A 9,537-nucleotide genomic window follows, 5' to 3' on the forward strand; every position below is an offset into this window, starting at 1 on the left:
ACTTCATTGAATGGGAAAGAGCACCACGAATATTCTCCTAAATATCTAATTTTCTGCTTTTGTATACAAGTCTAGATTGACAAAGATGAATAAATGATAACCAAATTTTCATTTCTGGCGAACTATCCCTTTAAGAAGGCTCCAAAACAGATGCTACTTAAAGCTTTCAGTAAAAGGCCTATTCCACGACGAGTTTTAAGAGGATTTTCATCGTGTTCTAAACCAGCTGCAGATGAGCGTAAAGCTTTGCTGTTCTTTGTTGCTTTCATGGTGAAAGAGGCATCAATAGTGGCTCTACTGTCTGGAAATACCCAGAGGGAGCAGCAAGCATACAGATCCCCACGCCAGAGGAGGACAGCAGCCCATAGAGGGGTCATCGATCCCCACACTGACACAGAGCCGCTACACTATTCACACTCTGCCATTCAGAACTTCAGCCATCAATTCCTTCTATATCTGAACCTATCTTCACTACAAAGCCTTAGATCAGCTGACTGACAAGCACGGATTCTGCTTTCATGGACACCTGGTAAGCTGCTACATTCGAGGTAGGCAGACATTATCACAACGTGTTACAGAATCTGAGTAGGAAGCAAAATATGGAAAATCAAACAAATAAACAGGAAACAGCCTGATAAGCTTGAACAAGTGGTTAAGCATAATTAAATATTCCTGCATCACTTTCACACAGCCTTTGATTTATGTATGCATGGTATATGAAAAAATAATAGATTAATTTGCATAAAAGCAACCACAACCTGAGTCATAAGCTTTATATTTGTTGAGCAATTTCATTAATGTTAATGATATACAGCACTGGAATGAGCAAAATCATTCATTTTAATCTAAGTCTGCACGATATATCAAAACATATCGACATATTGATCAATATCACAATATGGCTTTGAGTTTTAACTTGGATCTTTTAATGAGTATACACCCAATTGTTTTCACGTTTTCCCAAATTGATCAACCAAAAAATGTCTTCATAGTGAAAAGTAATGGTTTGACTTTTTATGCAGATACACTTCATAAAAATAAACTGGCCATCTTGCCAAAAAAAAAAAATTATATATATATATATATATATATATATATATATATATATATATATATATATATATATATATATATATATATATATATATATATATATATATATATATATATATATATATATATATATATATATATATATATATATATATATACAGTACAGACCAAAAGTTTGGACACACCTTCTCATTCAAAGAGTTTTCTTTATTTTCATGACTATGAAAATTGTAGAGTCACACTGAAGGCATCAAGGGCTATTTGACCAAGAAGGAGAGTGATGGGGTGCTGCGCCAGATGACCTGGCCTCCACAGTCACCGGACCTGAACCCAATCGAGATGGTTTAGGGGTGAGCTGGACCGCAGACAGAAGGCAAAAGAGCCAACAAGTGCTAAGCATCTCTCGGGGAACTCCTTCAAGACTGTTGGAAGACCATTTCAGGTGACTACCTCTTGAAGCTCATCAAGAGAATGCCAAGAGTGTGCAAAGCAGTAATCAAAGCAAAAGGTTGCTACTTTGAAGAACCTAGAATATGACATATTTTCAGTTGTTTCACACTTTTTTGTTATGTATATAATTCCATATATAATTCCACATGTGTTAATTCATAGTTTTGATGCCTTCAGTGTGAATCTACAATTTTCATAGTCATTAAAATAAAGAAAACTCTTTGAATGAGAAGGTGTGTCCAAACTTTTGGTCTGTACTGTATATATATATGTAATGCAGCACCATTTCAATACTGCAGCGTTGCCTTCTGAAATCTTAGATATTGCAGGGACCAGGTATCATTGAGAATTTTCCCACTCTTAAATTGACTTCAAGTTTTTCAAGTTTAATTCAAAATCACGATATTTCCGACTCGGAGGCCACATAAGGCCATTAAACATGATTTTGAAAAGGCTTCAAAATGACTCCCAGCTGTCCAGAAACCACATGCGCGTAGAGTTTGTTACTCTCCCGGCTGCAAAGCCTGGATATGTCATGAATTCTGGAGGCCTGAATGTGATTTATTCATGTGAGTGCTTTATTTTTAACTATGCTTGTAGATGGATGAAGAGATTTACTGATGATCCTGAAGCGCCACACTTCAGCACATTCACTGAACAATGAACAGTTTCAAGCACGTCCACGTTCATCGCATTGTTCCGTTGAAAAATAAAAAGCTTCAATTCAGGCTATACATAAAGCCGTCATGGGGAGTCTAGAGGAAGACGAGCAGCCTGCACGCTGACATCCACTCATTTGAGAAAGGAATGTTTTTCATCTCAATATAAAAAAAGCTCTTGAGCGCTGGAGTACAAAAGCAGGTTGGGGATGTGTACTGCGCCCATGGAAGGGAGAGCAAATGAATAGAGCTGAGAGATGAAAGAAAAGGGCTATAAAGGTCTGGAAACAGCATTGCTCAGTCGATCCCGTTCCCCTCCTATTCTTTGCTGTCTCCTTCCTACCAAATACTCTCTCCCTAATGTGAGACTTTGACACTGTGAAAGGGCACTGAACTTCTGTAGACTCCCTTTACACTTGTACTCCCATCCGATCACAAGTGGACAGAGATAAATACAGGCATAAATCAGATCTCTCACATCACATTCAGAGGAGCTGAAAACACGTGACTACATTGCATTTGTATCATAAACGCTAATCCATTCTGAGACGTCACAGAGAGCAGTGATGGACCGGCTACTCACCTGTCAATCATCCAGTGCACTTAAAAAATGATTTTGAATGAAATTAAATGAAAATTCATCCTATCTATTTTCTTATTGTTAACAATTCATCCATGCATGTTAAATTTTTTTATCTCATAATTTTTAATCAAAATGTCATAACTGGATCTTCAGGTGAAATGTCTAACCCTACTAAACCTAGACAATAATGTAAACAAGAGCAAATGTGAGATAAGTGTGTATTTATTGAAGCAAACAATTGCATTTTATCCTGCTTTTCCAAGTCTTTTTTTCTCTTTTTCCTGACTTTTATTTGACTTGTACCTGTCCACTCCTCCGGTTGCAAGTGGAAAGCAGTATACCAGGTGAGCTTCTGAGCAAGTTTACTATGTCAGAAAAGCCATACAGTAAGTATAGAGCAGGTTATGTGATGCAAATGTCAAAATGCTTTAGTTTACAAATTATGCACTATGAGAAAAGCTTTTTGGATTTCAGAAACATGCAAGAATAAGTCTTTATGAATCAATAATCTGCCTCTGTAATAGAAAATGAGTGTTAAAAGGAATAAAAGTGTTTTACTTGTGTTGTAATTGTATAGGTAGCCTATGTTTTCGAAGTTTTGCAAAAATGTAGGTAGAAGGATTATTTTTCAACGAGTTTAGGTTGAAAATGTACATAAAATACAAAGACTTAAACTAAACCACTGAACTCCTTTTTGGAGATTTAATATTCTGAACCCTGTATAAACAAAAACAGCGCAAACATTATTCAAATATCTTCTTTTGTGTTAGGCACTGCAGAACAAAGAAAGTCACATAAGGTGAGTAAACAATGACAGTATTTTCATTTTTGGGTGAACTATCCCTAAAATAATGAAAAGCATTCTGCTCAAAACATCACGTGTAGCCAGATTAAAATTTCAAAAGTATATATGTAACATGCAAGATGTATAAACAGCAACAGATGGCCACTTGCGATCAAATGACCAGAGACAGATTTCAAAACCAGGTGCAAACACATCCACAGACTCTGTAAAGTATTAGATTCAAGGTTCAACCACTAAAAAGCAGCTATAGCCAACAAACTTAAAGCTCAAAAAAAGAATTGGCATAACATTAATTTGCCTTTCATGCTGCAGAACAATTTGGCCAGGTCTTGAGTTCATGCATGCATACCTGTAAGGGAGTGTACTTTAAAAGCTTGCCTGGATAGGCCTAACTTGACACTCATTTTCCAGCAAAGGGTGAAACCAGGTTGACTTGAGCTCCACCCCTTTAATGTGTAAACAAATTTCTGGTCCAGCTGGCTCTACTCACCCATTGGCTGATACTGTCCCTGACAATCACAGCGACATTATGTAAGCACTGTCTGCAGGTGTCCCTCCATATTTCACTGGCACTCGAGCCTGTCAAGTTAGCCTTGTCTGCATCTGTCACAAGCTCAGCTGGGTTCAGCAAACTCAACCACACTGACACTGTGGTAGTTTGAACAGCACAGATACTGAGGAGAAACAAGAACGAGCACTTTACAAGTGACAGGTGAATGTGTAAAACCGAGCAAGTGAGCAGACACACTAGAGCACTTGTGATTAGGCCATACTCGGTGTCTTAATTACCACTCATTAGCATTTAAAAGTAAGTGGCACTGGGGCCATCAAACAGAGATTTGCTTACTGAGTTATAGCACTGAGCAATCCACCACCACACAAATCCCTCTGAAAAAAGCATTCACTGCATAATCAGAGCAGACAGGTTGCAAAGAGCAGCTCATACAGTTTTGAAATGTATTACAACCACAGAAAAAAGGGGAAACACTAATCCACACGCTCTCTGAAACAATAGGATTTTCATTAAATGCGCTAGGATTTCTTAATCATCCAAGAGCCTTGGAAATGTACACTAATAATAAGCATGAAAACTGAGCATGCGGGGGCAATACTCGGCAGAACACAGTGAAACTGTAGCACGGTGACCCCGCAAATAATCCTCCTTTATTTATTTGAACATGCTGGTCTTTCAACATTCAACGCAAGAATGTCTCATGCAGTAAATTTCATTTCTCACTCTGTATTCTTTCTTTGCCTCTTTATGGCATGCAAAGTCGAAAAGTGAATTAAATCTCTTCAGAAAACTGGATCAAGGGAGATATTTTCTGTTCAAACAGCCATTTGGGGTAACAATGTTTTCACATGGATTTTTTTTTTTTTTTGGCTTCACATTTGCTGCAAAGGTCCAATGAGCTGTAAAATGTCATAAAACCATAAACCTGTGCACACCGCATAATAAAGTCTGTTTAAAAGGAAAAACTATACATTGCATAGTATACATATTATAGTACACTATTATATAGTACACTATTTGCATTAACCATTGTAAGCGTGCACACAATTTTAAATTAAATTAATAAATTAAAAATAAAAGTTTTGCATTGCAGTGTAGAATACTTAGCACAATATATTATAGTTTACTCTAGAACAGTAAAATATATGATGTATTGTCACATGTGCAATAAAGTATAGTGGTATGGCTATTATATAGTATAGTTTAGTATAGTATAGTATAGGCAACTGCCCCATAAATCTTTGCACAATCACCTCAGATTAAAAGTCAAAACAAATGTGTTTCATCGTACAGTGAAGTATATCGTAGTATACTGCTTAAGAATACTATAGTAGGCTATACATTACAGTGTAAATTGTAACATATGCCTAACTGTTATATGACACGTGCAATAAATATTTGCGCATGCAGAATGGTTAAGGCTATATACATTGCACTATATAGTTTGGTACAGTACAGTACATCACGGTTGTTATCCGTGTACAACCTCAAGTCTATATGGTGCATAATGTACAATAATGTACAGATCACATAGTACAGAATAGTAGTTGATATAATGTTATTCTAACGAAAGACGTAGGCTACTCAATGCTGTCTTAATCAACGGTTTACATAATAAACGCTAAATTGCACGTTTTATTTAGTAAAACAACAAAACCTGGCACTGAATGTCGGTCACAATGCATGAAGCCCCATCAGCACTGCAAACACATGAAATATACACAGCAACAGCTCATTATATAACCAGCCGGGATGAACCGAGTGACATCACGACGGGATACACTCAATGGCTGCGTCTCAAAGCCTACTAGGGCTGCCTAGACTGCATCACTGGAGTCTGCTCGGAACAAATCACACCGCGTTTATAGGAACCTTACGATATGGTGCGCTCGCTAGGGTTTGGGACACAACCGATGTCTATTAAAACACTGTCACAGTGAAGCGGAGACAAAAGTGCTGTAGCCTACTTGTACGTGCGATTCCCAAACAGACACGGCCGATAAATGCATTTTTAGAAACCGCGTCGCCTTGGATTAAACGGGTTGAAGTCGCAACTATACTACAGACTAAACTTCCGCGATTGTGTTTTCACATCAAAAGGCTTCCAGTAACAGTGTTGAGCAGAAGTGCGCACAGCTAGGACGAGTGTCAGTTTGTTTAAAAAAAGTACAGCTGACTGATCAATAACCCGCAGATAAATGGATGTTTATAAGTCTATCTGGAGCGATGAAAGGAGGCGGGGTGGCGCAGTTACTCAGCCCCGGCGATAGCGCTCCCTGCTCGGGCTTACAGCTCGCATTTAACCGCCCCGCTTACAGTGCGCGACTTCAAAGTAGTTGTATAGTTCTAAAATTTTTAATCGAGATGACATACAGCACATCTTAAACATCTCGCCCTGTCGACCGCAGACAGATTGACATAATAATCAGTGCAATTGTCACAGTTAATATTTACAAAGGTTTTTAAATAAACGTCACACTCTGTTCCTCCTGCGTCCTTTAGTTCCCAGCCATTTTTCCAAGAGCGCAAGCAAATCCAAAAGACACTTTTATGCTGGTAAATTAAATGCACGGACTTACTGTACGGTATAACGGGCAAGGAAGCGCGAGACTCTCCGTGCGTTATTCTCGCGCACTGCCGGTGGAATCGTCTGCCCTCCTCTCGTACAATGATGTCTGCTGCAGCCAAGCTATAGCTCTGTCGCTCCGTGCCCCCACCTCCAGTGAGTGAGTGAGTGAGTGTGTGTGTGACGGAGGGAGTGAGTGTGTGGAGGCGTGTGTAAGAGTGTGTGTGAATGTGTAATCCAAATATGGAGCAGTTGGCCGGCCCGGTTAAATATATGGGATTGGAGGCTGCTCCATTAAAAGTATAGAAAACCATAATGACTTTTGTGGCCCCATAAACAAATGTTATATTTTTAAGTTAATATTAAATGTCACTTAGTTACTCTAATCTGATATACACCGCAGCGTTCCGGGAGTGCTGCTATTTAGTACAAAACCACTGGGAAGGGAAACTGCACATAGTTTAGTGTCATTCGCTCAGAGCAGAATCAGGAAATGTAAATCCTGGAGTGGAGCTGGAGCTGGAGTGAGGAGTGTTTAATCATTCAGTCGCCTGTCAAAAAAATTCAAGGAATTAACTTCAGTGTAATGAAATATCATGGATGTAATCCATCACAACAAATATTAATAGTCTACTATCAGAATGTGCATAAGGTTAGTGTTTACTATTTGTTTTAGAGTTGTGATTGACCAATGAAATCTTTAGAATCAGGCAGGGGGCGGGGCTTGCGGTTGGATTGGTTTGGGGGGGGAGGGTGCATTATTCACTTCACTATAGCCATTATAAGTAAACACTTAAACAAAGTGCAGTAAATGGTAAAACTGTTACCAATGTGTATAGTAAATGTGTATATAAAATAAAGTTAAGAGTGATAGCCAAGAGAAATAAAGGCTATGGTATACTACTGGGCACATCAATATAGCATCATTCTTGTCACACTGTATAACAATAATTACTGTTTTTGCTTTTTTTCAAGGGGTAGGTTCAGGGTTGCTGTAAACATTAATAAAACACAATATAATAGGTAGAACATGTAATAATTCATTGTTATTTTCCGGCCACAGCTGTATCCCTTCCGGCCACAACCAAGAAGCAGCTTGTTTTCTGGTTCTGAGAGTAAGTTTGCAGTCCAGTGCCCGCAGTTACTTCATGTAAATAGCCTTATGAAACTAATTTTCTGTTCTGCTTGCTATGAGTAGAACATTCTGTTTCAACCAGAAAACAAATTTACATGGAGTGAGATATACATGACTATTGTTCATTTTGCTAAGACACACCCAGGTAAGTTTCAATGACAATGGAAGTTTATAATATTTCTTTGAGAATACTCATAAACCCCATTATGGGGAGAATAGAATTAAACTAAATGTTAAACGCATGCACTCACATACACAGACACATTGTGGTCAGCATTTGGGAAGGGACTTTCCACAAGAGTTTGCAACTATGTTTCTATGGAGACTATAACATACCCATCCTCCACCCTGGAATACATCAGCATATCTGGCCTATTATTTAAGAGTCTCAGTGTACAGTGTCTGCTCAAGAAGTTTTGCATGACTTACATTTCCCTGTAATACAACATTTGAAAACATTGCCAAAATGATCGGACCTTTAAGAATTACAACAATGTGCAATGTGAAATGTTTTTCCTAAAAATGTTTATAAAAAGATATATCAGTCATACGTTTTCGTCACCATGAAAATAGCCCTGGATGACGGAATGTCATTAAAATGTAAATATATTTTAATTATGGAGGACACAATCGATTGTATTAGAAAATATTTCACTTGAAATAACACATACAGCTTTACCTTTTTTGTTTTAGTCATTGTAATACTTTTGGTGTTTGGCAACATTTCTAATTTTCATTTCACGGAGTTTAATTTTCTTCACCCATTTCATATTTTTATGCTTTATTTTATTTCAGCTTTATTTGTTTATATTGCTAATAGTTTCAGTTTTACTTAACAAAAACAGCATTGCGTTTAGTCACCCTCATGAAACAAAACTTAACTTTTTTTGAGAAATTTAAGCGCTGGAATGGTCTATAAAAACTGTATACATTGTCACAAAATCACAATGCATTCCTAAGCATCTTGTGACACATGTGAATGACCTTTATGGTGTTTTCTTGTCATTGTGGAGCTTGACAGTCCCTATTCACTTTCACTATTAAATAAACAATGAGTAAATAATGAGAGAATGCTCATTTTTAATGGGAAATCCGGTGGTGAATCTCAAAGACTGTTGCTAAGGATATGTGTTGTGTGTGTGCTGCTCTCTGTTGATGGGCTATTGATCTTCTGTGAGGAGGCCACGTTAGGCTTCTCCTGTGGGCCTGCTGCTGTTTACACTTAGTGCCCTAATGATCAGCCACTGTTCTCCAACCCACATCCACATGCCAGATCACACCATCACACACCGCCTGCCAAAAAACACATGCAGCTTTATTCAAAGTGAAAATGAGGGATGCGACTGCGGCAGCATTTGAACATTTCACTTTCTCTGAATGCTGACAGACTGAGTTGTCTGTACCTGTTTTTGCACCACACCCAAGCACTGAGAATATCTGCCTGTCAAATCCACAGCACAGCGTGCACAGCACTCCTCCTTCCCCTGGCATGTCAGATGTTCATCTATATATCAGCCACACACTTTATGCCAGTCATCTCTTGCCTGCAAGCACAGTCACGCTCGGTAGGCATCTTGTCAAGTTGTATTCACTATATGATGGAAGGACGTGTTGATTCCCATACCTTATTTCTGCTGTATTCTCGCAGCCCCAGCTGTCTTGAAGTTGCAAAGAGTTTGGTTTGTGTGAAGAAGAGTGTGTGCTTGCAGCAGACTATGGTAAAGGGAAGAGGCTTGTTTCTAGATCAAGACTTCTGCCCTCTACTGGTCACA

The 9,537-nt window shown here is 38.4% G+C and overlaps 1 protein-coding gene across 1 annotated transcript in view; it reads right to left on the reverse strand.

The window, feature by feature from the left end:
- The window catches only part of LOC132145490 (ataxin-1-like), a 104,148-nt gene extending 97,313 nt beyond the window's left edge, over window positions 1-6,835 (reverse strand). The window contains exon 1 of the mRNA XM_059556572.1: window positions 6,644-6,835. The gene's annotated coding sequence lies outside the window, so the exon portion shown is untranslated. The remainder of the gene's footprint in view (window positions 1-6,643) is intronic.
- Between the last annotated feature and the right edge of the window lie 2,702 nt (window positions 6,836-9,537).

This window comes from Carassius carassius, chromosome 8, assembly GCF_963082965.1.
Source record: "Carassius carassius chromosome 8, fCarCar2.1, whole genome shotgun sequence".
In the NCBI taxonomy this organism is placed as follows: Eukaryota; Metazoa; Chordata; class Actinopteri; order Cypriniformes; family Cyprinidae; genus Carassius; species Carassius carassius.